The 11,335-nt window shown below is 37.8% G+C and overlaps 1 non-coding gene across 1 annotated transcript; it reads right to left on the bottom strand.

The window, feature by feature from the left end:
- Positions 1-10,905: 10,905 nt before the first annotated feature.
- On the bottom strand, positions 10,906-10,981 carry TRNAT-CGU (transfer RNA threonine (anticodon CGU)). Its single transcript has one exon. It is a non-coding gene; the product is annotated as a tRNA-Thr (tRNA).
- Positions 10,982-11,335: the final 354 nt, after the last annotated feature.

The raw sequence follows: 11,335 nt of genomic DNA, 5'->3' as shown, positions 1-11,335 counted from the left end.
TTTTAGATACAACATAAAAAAGCATTATCTATAGCCTGACCGGGTGGTGGCGCGGTAGATAGAGGATCGGATTTGGATGTGGAGGACTCAGGTTTGAGACCCCGAGGTCACCAGCTTGAGTGTGGGCTCATCTGGTTTGAGCAAAGCTCACCAGCTTGGACCCAAGGTTGCTGGCTCAAGCAAGGGTTACTCGGTCTGCTGATGGCCCACGGTCAAGGCACATATGAGAAAGCAATCAATGAACAACTAAGGTGTTGCAACAAAAAACTGATGATTGATGCTTCTCATCTCTCTCTGTTCTTGTCTGTCTGTCCCTATCTCTCCCTTTCTCTGACTCTCTCTCTGTCTCCTATAAAAGAAGATGATAATTTCAACTTTATTAATATTAAAAACTTGTGCTCCATGAAAAACACAGTTAAGAGAATGAAAAGATAAGAGACAGACTAGGAGAAAATATTTGCAAAACACGTATCTGATAACTTGTCCCTCATATATGAATAACTTAAAACTAAACAATAAGAAAATAAAAAACTTAAATATGGGTAAAATATCTGAACAGACACCTAATCAAAGATCTACAGATAAGCATACGAAAGATGCTCAATATCATTTGTAATTAAGGAAATGCAAATTAAAACAACAATGAAATACTATGTTATGCCTATTAAAATAACTGAAGACTAAAAACTGAGATGACCAAGTGGCGGCCAGGTTTCAGAACAACAGGAACTCTTGTTCATTGATAATGGGAATGCAAAACGGTATAGCCATTTTGACAGTTTCTAATAAAACTAAATGTAGTCTTACCATATGATTCAGCAGTTATGCTCGTAGGTATTTAACAAAGAATTTGAAAATGTGTCTGTATGAAAAACTGCACATGAATGTTTATAGCAGTTTTATTTGTAATAAACAAAAACTGTAAGAAACCAAAATGTCTTTTAATAAACAAATGTCTCAACAAACTGTGGTACATCCATATCATGGAGTGATATTCAGCAATAAAAGGGAATGAACTATCAAATCTTCAGAAACAGGGATACTTTTTAAATGCATAATGCTAAATGAGTAAAGCCAGTCTGGAAAAGGCTCTATACTATAATATATTTGTCCACTTATATGACATTCTGGAAAAGATAAAACGGTAGACACTTAGACAGATAAGTGATTGCTAAGAGTTCAAGAGTTAAATAGGTGAAACACAAGAAATGTTTTTTAGCACAAATGAACTATTCTGCATGATACCATAATGGTGAATTGGTAACACTATGCTTTTGTCAAAACGCATAGACCTTTACAGTACAAAGAATGAACCTTAATATATGCAAATTAAAAATCTCATTTAGATGGTCAGGGGCAGGGGATCACAAGATGGAATACAGAATGTAGCAAATGAATTCAACTGTATTACAAATGCATGAAAGAGTCTTACTAAAGGTTTCTAGTCTATTTGCTTCTAGTTAGTTCCATATGAACCTTAGCAAAGGCCTTGGATGGTTATAGTTCTTCTGTTGGTTGATTCTCTTATTTACTGACTTCCATGCTTGGCTTGTCCCTACCTCCTTCAATTAAAGGATCTCTGCAATTGAGTTGATTTCTATTTTCTGAGGAAGAGCATTTAATGAAAGACCCTGTCACGATTTCTGAGACAATGTTATCTCTTGCTCTTTGTCATAAAGTGGCAACTGGCTTTTCTAGCTTGGGTAAGCCCTCTATCACAGGCCACTCAGTCAATTTAAATTACAGATCTCTGACAGAGTAGAACTACAATGTAAACATTGATGTTTGCAAACTGATTAAGCCTTCTTTCATCTCTCTCATGATATCTTGTTAAATGCAGCAAGGAGCAGCTAACATATACTAATATTCTGGGTTTTTCTGGTCACTTCTAGAATAATGGGCTCCATAGCTAAGATAAGTGAGAGAAGCTTGACAAATATTTTGCCATGACATAACAAGGTCATTAGATTTCCAGCCTGCAATATTTATTTCCTCATTCCCTATTTCTAAGCAATTAGCAAATACCATGTGTTTTTAGCTTTTGTTTGATAGCACACTAATTTTAGTATCACGTTTCAAATAAGTTAAGGCATGACTAAGTGGCTGTAACAAAGAACCTCTAAAACACAGTGGCTCAAACAAGATGGATATTTTTTCTCTTTGTCATGGCAAGATGGAAGTAATCTCTTTGTTCATGAAATTGTCTAGAATATTGTTGGTTTTATAAATTAACTTTTATTGTATTTTATTAACTTTTTTTATTATTCAGTGAGAGTAAGGGAGGCAGAGAGACAGACTTCCCCATGTACTTTGAGCACCACCCAGAAAGCCCACTAGGGGGCGATGCTTTGCCCACTAGAGACGTTGCTCTGTTGCTTAGCAACCGAATTCTTCTTAGTGCCTGAGGCAGAGGCCATGGAGCCATCCTCAGTGTCCAGGGCCAACTTACTTAAACCATTTGAGCTATGGCTGTGGAAGGGAAGGAGACAGAGAGAAAAGGGGGAACAGGAGGGGTGGAAAAGCAGATGGTGGCTTCTCCTGTGAGCCCTGGCCAGGAATTGAACCTGGGACATCCACATGTCAGGCCGATGCTCTACCACTGAGCCAACTGGCCAGGGCCATATTCTATTAACTTTTAAAATTACTGTGACACACTGCTAACTTCCACTTAACTTGTGGTTTTTATGATTTTGGATTCATTTTTGTCATGCATCTGCAAACTAAGTGGTCCTAACTTGTATTTGTATGGATTTCATCTTTCCCTAGTTACTTTTTGTATCGTGTGTGTGTCACTTTTGAATTCGTTGAATTTACAGTCCCTTTGAATCCCATTTAACTTGAGATACTTTATAAATTAAAACTCTGGGACTAAATAAAAATTTTACTTAATATGAACTATATCCATTATATGCCCCTCAATTTGCCATATTTGCCACTGTTGTAAAAAAAAAACAAAAAAAACTTGGATTGAGATTACTCCTTTAAATCCCAATGTGGAAATGGAGAAAACCAAACCATATATGTACCAAAATTAATAATTTTTTTCTTGCGCAATAACTTCCACTCACTGGAAACCAACTGTGTTTCAGGTACTTTGAACACATGTGTTTCTGATTTTCACATCTTCAGAAATTGGAAAATTTTTCAATAGTTGTCAAGTGCACACAAAATTATCCAAGAAATACTATATACTGCTAAAGTACTTAATTCCATAATGCTTTGAGATGGTAAATGACATATACACCACAGGAAGAAAAAAAAATGTAAGCATCAAAATATTCAGCCTCAAGGTTCTTTCTGTTTATTTTTTGTTCTTATGGTTTATGGTTCCCCCAAATCATCATCACTTCTGACACCAATTGAAAATTCAAGATATCTCAAGACCACTGGCAGATTTATTACGCTTTCTTTAGAGCTAGAGAAAAACTTTCTATTTTAGTTATACATGTGCTTTAATGATATCATCAATTCATTTTTTCTTATACATGCTCCAGGGAAAACTAAAACCAAATTTGAAATAGGATGTATAGTTTATTCTACTGGCAGAAGTGAGCAACAAACCTTCCTTTTCTACCTTCACCTTTCATCCCCACGCTGCGCCCACTTACCTCTAGCCTCAGAGTCTGTTCAATGATAGTTCATATAGTATGCTTGCTAGACTACACTTACTGTGCTTACATTTTTTAAAACATGCCACAATATCATTATTGTTTCTTCCGAATCAGCTGTAATTCTTTAATCTCAAATATCCAGGCAGTACTCACACTTCCCAAATTATGCTATAAGCATTCTCTCTCTATTTAAGTTTGTTGGAAACATGATGCAAAACACTCTGTACATTGCATTTGGTTAATATTCTTGTCTTTTATAATTTGTAAATTCTTCATCTCTCTTCTTTCTCCCTCTGCAATTTTGTTGTTGTTGTTGAAGAAGAAGGAGGAGGAGGAGGAGGAGGGGGAGGAGGAGGGGGAGGAGGAAAAGGAGAAGAACAGGAAGCAAGGGGGGAGAAGAAGCCGAGTCACTTGTCTCATAGCTTCCTGCAGTTTGTACTTTTGTTTCATTTTGTTTTATACGTGTTTCTTGGCCCTCACATTCCTATGACATGAGATTCGATCAGATTCAGGTCTGGTGGTGCTGGAGGGTGTGTGTGTATGTGAAGTCTACTTAAATGATATTGGTTGCTGCCATTGGAGCACATAATGCCTTTCATTTTGTGCTTAGCAATTTATTTAAGTATTTTGAACTAATGGATTTCAACATATTTTATGTGTTTTAATCCATGGGAGTTGTTACTGTTCTTCTTGACACTTAAGTACTCTAATCTTTGGACAGTGGGAACTTATTTCTATTGTCTGCTAAGGCCTTTCAACACAATTCTACCAGCTTTCATAAAAAGTTGCAGGCTCATGTAGTACACTTTTCCCTATCTTAGACCTGCAATCAGCATTCTTTTTCAAGATTCCTGGACTCTTTTTATGAAAAGTGGTAATTAAAAACCAAAATTAAGGCACTAGAATAACTCATTGCTATTGTGCTGGTCAATATCTCCAGGCCATTTCAGTGGGTGGTGCTGAAAAGAACTTTTTTTTTTTTAAACTAAAAAGCATAAATGAATTTGCACTGATATTCCAGTCAATTCAATCCAGGATTATAGGTTAAGCTCGTTGACCTTAGTGGTTATCTCCTTTCTCCCATGCCACTAATACTAGTTCTCAATGGCACAAACATAACTCTTATTTGCTTTACACCTCAGTGTACATATCACAGTCTCAAAATAACTCTTTTGGCATTGGTAGCAACATATTTTTAGTAATTTTTCAACTCAAAAGTTCTCTTAGGAAAGGGATGAAATTTGAAAACTGACAGTATGGATCACTCTTTCTTAAGCAAATACTAATTTCATGGCTTAAACCTATTTACTTGGTGTTATTTAAGATCTGTATAAAAGCGTTGAGGTACTGTCTGTGTGGAGGTCCATCTGAAGAAGATGGTACAATTTTCTGCTCAGAATTAGCACCTGCTAATTCAAATGAGTCACAAGAATGTCTATAACTACTTCTCATCTCTGCTGTGCATTAATCCGAGGGCTAATATATTTGCAGAGAAACTCTCTTGTAATGTGACAAGACTCACAATGAGTTGGTCTCTCCCCATGAGAAAGGCACACTAGGGGTCAAGCCATACCGGATTATACCATGGTTCTCTCTGGTGTCCCTGAACAGTTACCACAGCCACTTTGAAGCACTAAAGTAACAGATGGTAAATTTAAAAGAAGAGCTTTTTAAAATTTAAAACAAATCTAAATGTAAACCTCCCTTATCTTCTCCATTCCACTCTTTGCCAAAAAAGGAGAGAAAAAAACCCATCACAGGCATGATTCCGAAATGTTGATTTTAAAAGTATTATTTACCCCAGATTAAAACATCCATTACAACTCATATTAAAGTGTTTTTTGTTTTTGTTTTTTTTTTGTAAGTCAGCCTCATTTTGTCAACTTTCCCCAGCTGATGACCAGTATGTGAGTGACAAAAAGAGTTATGAGGCTGATGTGTCTAGAAGGCAGCAGCGGGGAGGGGAGCTGCAGCCACTGTCCAGTTGACTCGTCCGGATGGATATAAAACATCATATCACTTACCTGAATGAAGGGGAAAATTCCTAATCTTAATTTTTATAAGAAAATATTCTATTTAATTTACCTACTCATTTTTACGTAACAGAGAAGGTTAAAACCACTGTAGCTTCCCCTCATTCCCTGAGCAGGGGCAGAGGCTGCTGATGCACGGTGCCCCGTGCACCGCGCCAGGTGCGCGAGAGGCTGCTGCAATGGCGCAGCAACGTGCAGGGGTGGGGAGCGCACAGTCATCTACTGTGCAGCAGTCAATGTACTGTTTAGTTTGGGATTTTTAAAAAAGTAGATAAGAAAAAAGTATAGACTTCTCATCAAAATGATATTCAAAGTTCACACTTTGAGTCACCCCCAGACTCTACATCGAAGAATATAACAATGGGAGAAAAAAAATCCTTTCTGTGGACCAGGAACTGAAGTGAGATGTGAAACTGAAGCCACAGGACTGCCATCGCAGTGCCAGGTGTGGCAGAGACTGGGTAATACAATTTCACAGGGCCGTGGCTGGAGAAGTGGGATGGATAGACAGGTGCTCTACCCCCACCTTCCTTCCATCCATCCTGGGAACAGAGGCAGAGAAAGGTGCTTCCCATTGCTACACTTGTAGTCCAAGAGCCAAGGTAGATGCTAGGATAAACTTAACCTTCATGACCTAGTTTAGTTGATTTACCACTTGACTTTGAATTATTTCTAATATCATGGTGGAATAAGAACACTGAGCAGCAAGAGAAGAAATGGTTCTGGACGATGGGTCTTTGGGGCTAGGCTGAGGCAACCACAAAATCTCTAAAGAGAGAAAAGGAAGAAGGAGAAGAAAAAAAGTCATACCAACTCAAGTGATTTAAAAACCAAAATTACCAAACATACATACAAAGTTGACACTAAGAAAAACAGCAAGTAATATAAAATATTGAGAAATGCAATCATTCTAGACAAAATGAAAATAAATGTACCAACTTAAAAAGATTTTAAGTTTAGTATGTTTACAGTTATCAAGAAGATAAAAAAAGGAATAGCAGCATTCCAAAGAATGGAAAATTATGCAAAACAGATAATTAAAAAAAAACTCAGTAAACTGAATAAATTGGGATAATCAAGATTTGAATAAAAAATAAGGAATATGATTTCAAACATGTATATTTTGATAAATACTATAAGTTTAGATAAATGTTTTACATCTCTATTTATATAAGTTAAATGTGTGCATATATCATATACCTAACAAGTAGAATATATACATACTATTCAGGTATACTTGGAACATTTTCAAATATTGACAGTGTACTAAGGTATAAAGCAGGGGTCCCCAAACTTTTTACACAGGGGCCAGTTCACTGTCCCTCAGACCGTTGGAGGGCTGGGCTATAAAAAAAAAAACTATGAACAAATCCCTATGCACACTGCACATACCTTATTTTAAAGTAAAAAAAACAAAACAGGAACAAATACAATATTTAAAATAAAGAACAAATAAATTTAAATCAACAAACTGACCAGTATTTCAATGGGAACTATGGGCCTGCTTTTGGCTAATGAGATGGTCAATGTCCGGTTCCATATTTGTCACTGCTAGCCGTAACAAGTGATATGACGCGCTTCTGGAGCCGTGAAGCGTGCGTCCTGCGTCACCGGAAGTAGTACTACTGTACGTGAGTGATGTGCTTTGCGGCGCCGCCACAACAGTGCCCCTCTCACTGACCACCAATGAAAGAGGTGCCCCTTCTGGAAGTGCGGCGGGGGCCAGAAAAATGGCCTCAGGGGGCCGCATGTGGCCCGCGGGCCGTAGTTTGGGGACCCCTGGTATAAAGGATGTCTCATTAAATAAGGTTCATGTGGTAAAGATGAAAAAATGTTTATACACAAGCAAGTAAAATTGTATTTTTAAAATTACAAATAAACCAAAAGATAAATAACAATAAAATAACAGCCAAACAACCACAAAAGCAGAAGATGCCAACATTTATGGGAATCAGCCAAAATATTTAAGGTAAATCTTAGCCTTAGTTTATTTAGTAGCAGAAATAATTTACATAGAAGTATATATTTTAGTCGGCAGTGTCGTACACTATTTCTTGTTCTTCTGGTCATATGGTACTACTGCATACCACTGTTACCTTGAAGTTATGTGTCACCAATGACTTGTTTTGGTCAATGAAATGAGTAGAAGGAATTTTGTGCCAGTTTTAGGCAGGGACTTTATGAGCTAGTGTGCGGTTGGCCAGAACCTTTGTTCTTACCTTGACAATTCAGGATGCATGATGCTGGAGCCTCCCTTAGCCTAGGTGCCTGAGTAAGGATGACAATCTTCTCAGGTCACTCTGACCCTCTTCCTGTCTGTCCATATGTGCATTGCAACAGCATCAGAGTGACATATTGCCACCGTCTCGTTTCCAACTTAGGTGTCCACAGTTATTACCTGGATTTCTGTCTTGACAAGCTAAGTCATTTCAGATTTTCTTCTTTGGAGATGCTTGCAATCTGCTGGCCTAATCATATAATGAGCCTGATCTTTTAAAATCATGTTTTTTTGCTTGTTTTGTCAATCTCCAGTTTTTAGTAGCATCTGGAAGCTTTCAGACACTGTTTTCCATGAGTAATAAAAAGTGCTTACAAATACTATCAAATAAATCCCTGGGTCTGAAAATGGGCTTTAGGCTGGTCATAAAGCTGAAAAACTGTGCCACTAGTTAGTCCTCCATTCTACCCATTTGACATCCCTTTAGTTACCAGAGTATGTTCATCTTTGAAGTTGTTTGCATTCTGTTTTGGTGAAAGCAACCATATCTTTAATAAATGTATTTTCTGGTATTTGACACATATTTTCCTTTTGCAAAAAATAAATAAATAAACAAAAACAAAACAACCCCCCCTAAATATTCCTGAAGATAAGAAATAACATATCTGTAATCATTATGACAAATTCTTTTGTGACATGATTATAATCATTGTTTCTGTGATGCGTCTAGACAAGATATTATAGTTGAGACACAGATCACTCCTTTAATTATTATTCTTTTCCAAAAATTAATTATGTGCACAGACCATGATTAGGTACTCACTGATGATAAGTTTTGAATAAACTCGCAGTAACTACTTTGAGGCTGGCTTATAACTTCTGGAATGTGATGATTTGCCCAGGAGAATGCTGTGCTGTTTTCTGTTTGTGACTTCCACCGCCATTAGCTTAGATTCCAATGGTCATGTCATTGTAGCTGTGCTGGTCCCTGGAAACAGAAAACAGAACTAAAGGTATCCCCTCTCATGGGAGGGCTCCCTGCCCTGTTGTGTCACACAGACTGTCCAATGATTTCTGACTTTGGTTTGTAAGCACTTCAGTGTGACTGTAATTTTTTGCAGGGGAGTTTTATAAAAGCTCTAGAAATGATCAGAGAAAATTCTTTTGTAGCAAAGAAAGAAAACTTTGTCACATTGACATTTATGATAAAACATTTGGGGAAAACAAGAAAATAGATTGTTCTAAACCCAAGTACTTTTAAAAGCTCTGGAGTGGTCACCAAGTATGATGGTAGTTTGAATTGCCAATTTTTGCTGGCAAGACTCAACTCATATCAGATCCACTTTTAATTTTGAACAAATTAAAAAAAAAATTAAAGATGGTTTTAAATACGAGGTTATTCTTCAAGGTTTACGTGATCTTACATGCTTATTGTTCAAAAATGTCTATCTGTTTTGGTTAAAAAAAGTTTCAGGTTTTGAAAAAGTTTCTGAATTTATTACATTTTTGAATTTTAAAATACCTCCAAAACCATTTTGAGATCTGTTCAGGCCCAGCATAGGCTGTGAGAGAGGCTATTGACACGTGAAGAATCCAAGTGGCTGGAAACGCAAAACAAGGCAGTGAATGAAGGTTTATGCTCTTTTGTCATCTGAGCAGAAATAAGTATTGAGCGAATAGCCTTTGTACTGCCAGAAATGTTGTACCAGCCCTGGCAACATTGTTGATCTTGGAAAACTACTGTTCTCTAATCTGTGCTTGGTGACTTTTAAAGTTTCAGTAATATTTACTTGCTAATGAATCAGACCTTGCTTCAGGCATTCCCGACTATTGATTTTGCATTGGTCACTATTTTTGATTGATAAGCCACTAAGACCAGAGCAGGGTATTCTGCTGGGTGCCACCCGAGACCAGAAAATAGATATTGCAGTTTATGGGTTTGAACTCAGGGGCTTAATCTAGCCAGGCTTCCTAGCTAAAATCTTGGCTGTGCCACTTACTGGCTAGGTAACTTTGGGCAGACCTTTTGATCCCTCTCTGCCTCAATTTCCTCATTTATAAATCAAGAAGAATAATAGAAAGTACCTCAAAGGGTTATTTGATGATTAAATGAAAATACAATTAAAGACCTTAGAATAGTTGCTGCATTTAATAAGAACCAATCATTATTATTAGGATAAATTGTAAAACATTTCATTTTAATGGGAGTGGTAGATAATGAACTATTCATAAAAACAAAATAAAGTGACCACAGAAAAAATAATATTAACTAGGAATTAGAGCTGAGTGCTGTGTCCTAGTTCTGTCGTTGTTTTGATATATTCTGTAGTCTGTCTAATAATGACTATCACACTTGCCCAATGCCTCCCAGCTTTCTATGGACATCTAGATGAAATAATGTATGCTTTTTATTATTTTTTATTATTTTTTATTTTTATTTTTTTTATTTATTCATTTTAGAGAGGAGGGAGGGAGGGAGAGAGGGAGAAAGAGAGAGAGAGAGAGAGAGAGAGAGAAAGGGGGGAGGAGCAGGAAGCATCAACTCCCATATGTGCCTTGACCAGACAAGTGCAGGGTTTTGAACCGGCAACCTCAGTGTTCCAGGTCTACGCTTTATCCACTGTGCCACCAGAGGTCAGGCATGTATGCTTTTTACATCATCTCCCCCCAAATTTTCGCTGAAATTAATTGCTCTTTCTGAGCACTCCCTATGCTATTGACTTGTATTTTCTTTTTATTTATTTATTTATTTATTTATTTTTATATTTCTGAAGTTGAAACGGGGAGGCAGTCAGACAGACTCTCACATGCGCCCGACCGGGATCCACCTGGCATGCCCACCAGAGGGCGATGCTCTGCCCCTCTGGGGTGTTGCTCTGTTGCAACCAGAGCCATTCTAGCGCCTGGGGCAGAGGCCACAGAGTCGTCCTCAGCACCTGGGCCAACTTTGCTCCAATGGAGCCTTGGCTGCGGGAGGGGAAGAGAGAGTCAGAGAGGAAGGAGAGGGGGAGAGGTGGAGAAGCAGATGGGCGCTTCCCCTGTGTGCCCTGGCCGGGAATCGAACCCGGGACTCCTGCACACGAGGCCGATGCTCTACCACTGAGCCAAATGGCCAGGGCTATTAATTGAATTTATTGAAGTGATATTGGTTAGTCAAACCATACAGATTTTAAGTATATGCCTCTATAACACATCATCAGCACACTGCATCATGCGCTTACTATCCAAAGTCAAGAGACTTCCTAGCACCATTTAGCCCCTTTTGCTCTCTTCCACCTCCCTGCAACCTCCTTTCCCTCTGGCAGTCACCATACTGTTGCCTATGCCTGTTTTTTTGTTTTTTGTCTTCTTCTTAATATTTTCACCGAACCCCCAAAACTCCCTCCTCTCTGACAGCTGCCGGTCTATTCTATGTTATTTTCATCATAATACTTATCATGCTACCTTGTATTATAGTTAGTCTTTTTTATGCT

This window comes from Saccopteryx leptura, chromosome 4 (genome assembly GCF_036850995.1).
Source record: "Saccopteryx leptura isolate mSacLep1 chromosome 4, mSacLep1_pri_phased_curated, whole genome shotgun sequence".
Lineage (NCBI taxonomy): Eukaryota > Metazoa > Chordata > Mammalia > Chiroptera > Emballonuridae > Saccopteryx > Saccopteryx leptura.
This window is presented reverse-complemented; position numbering and strand designations above follow the sequence as displayed.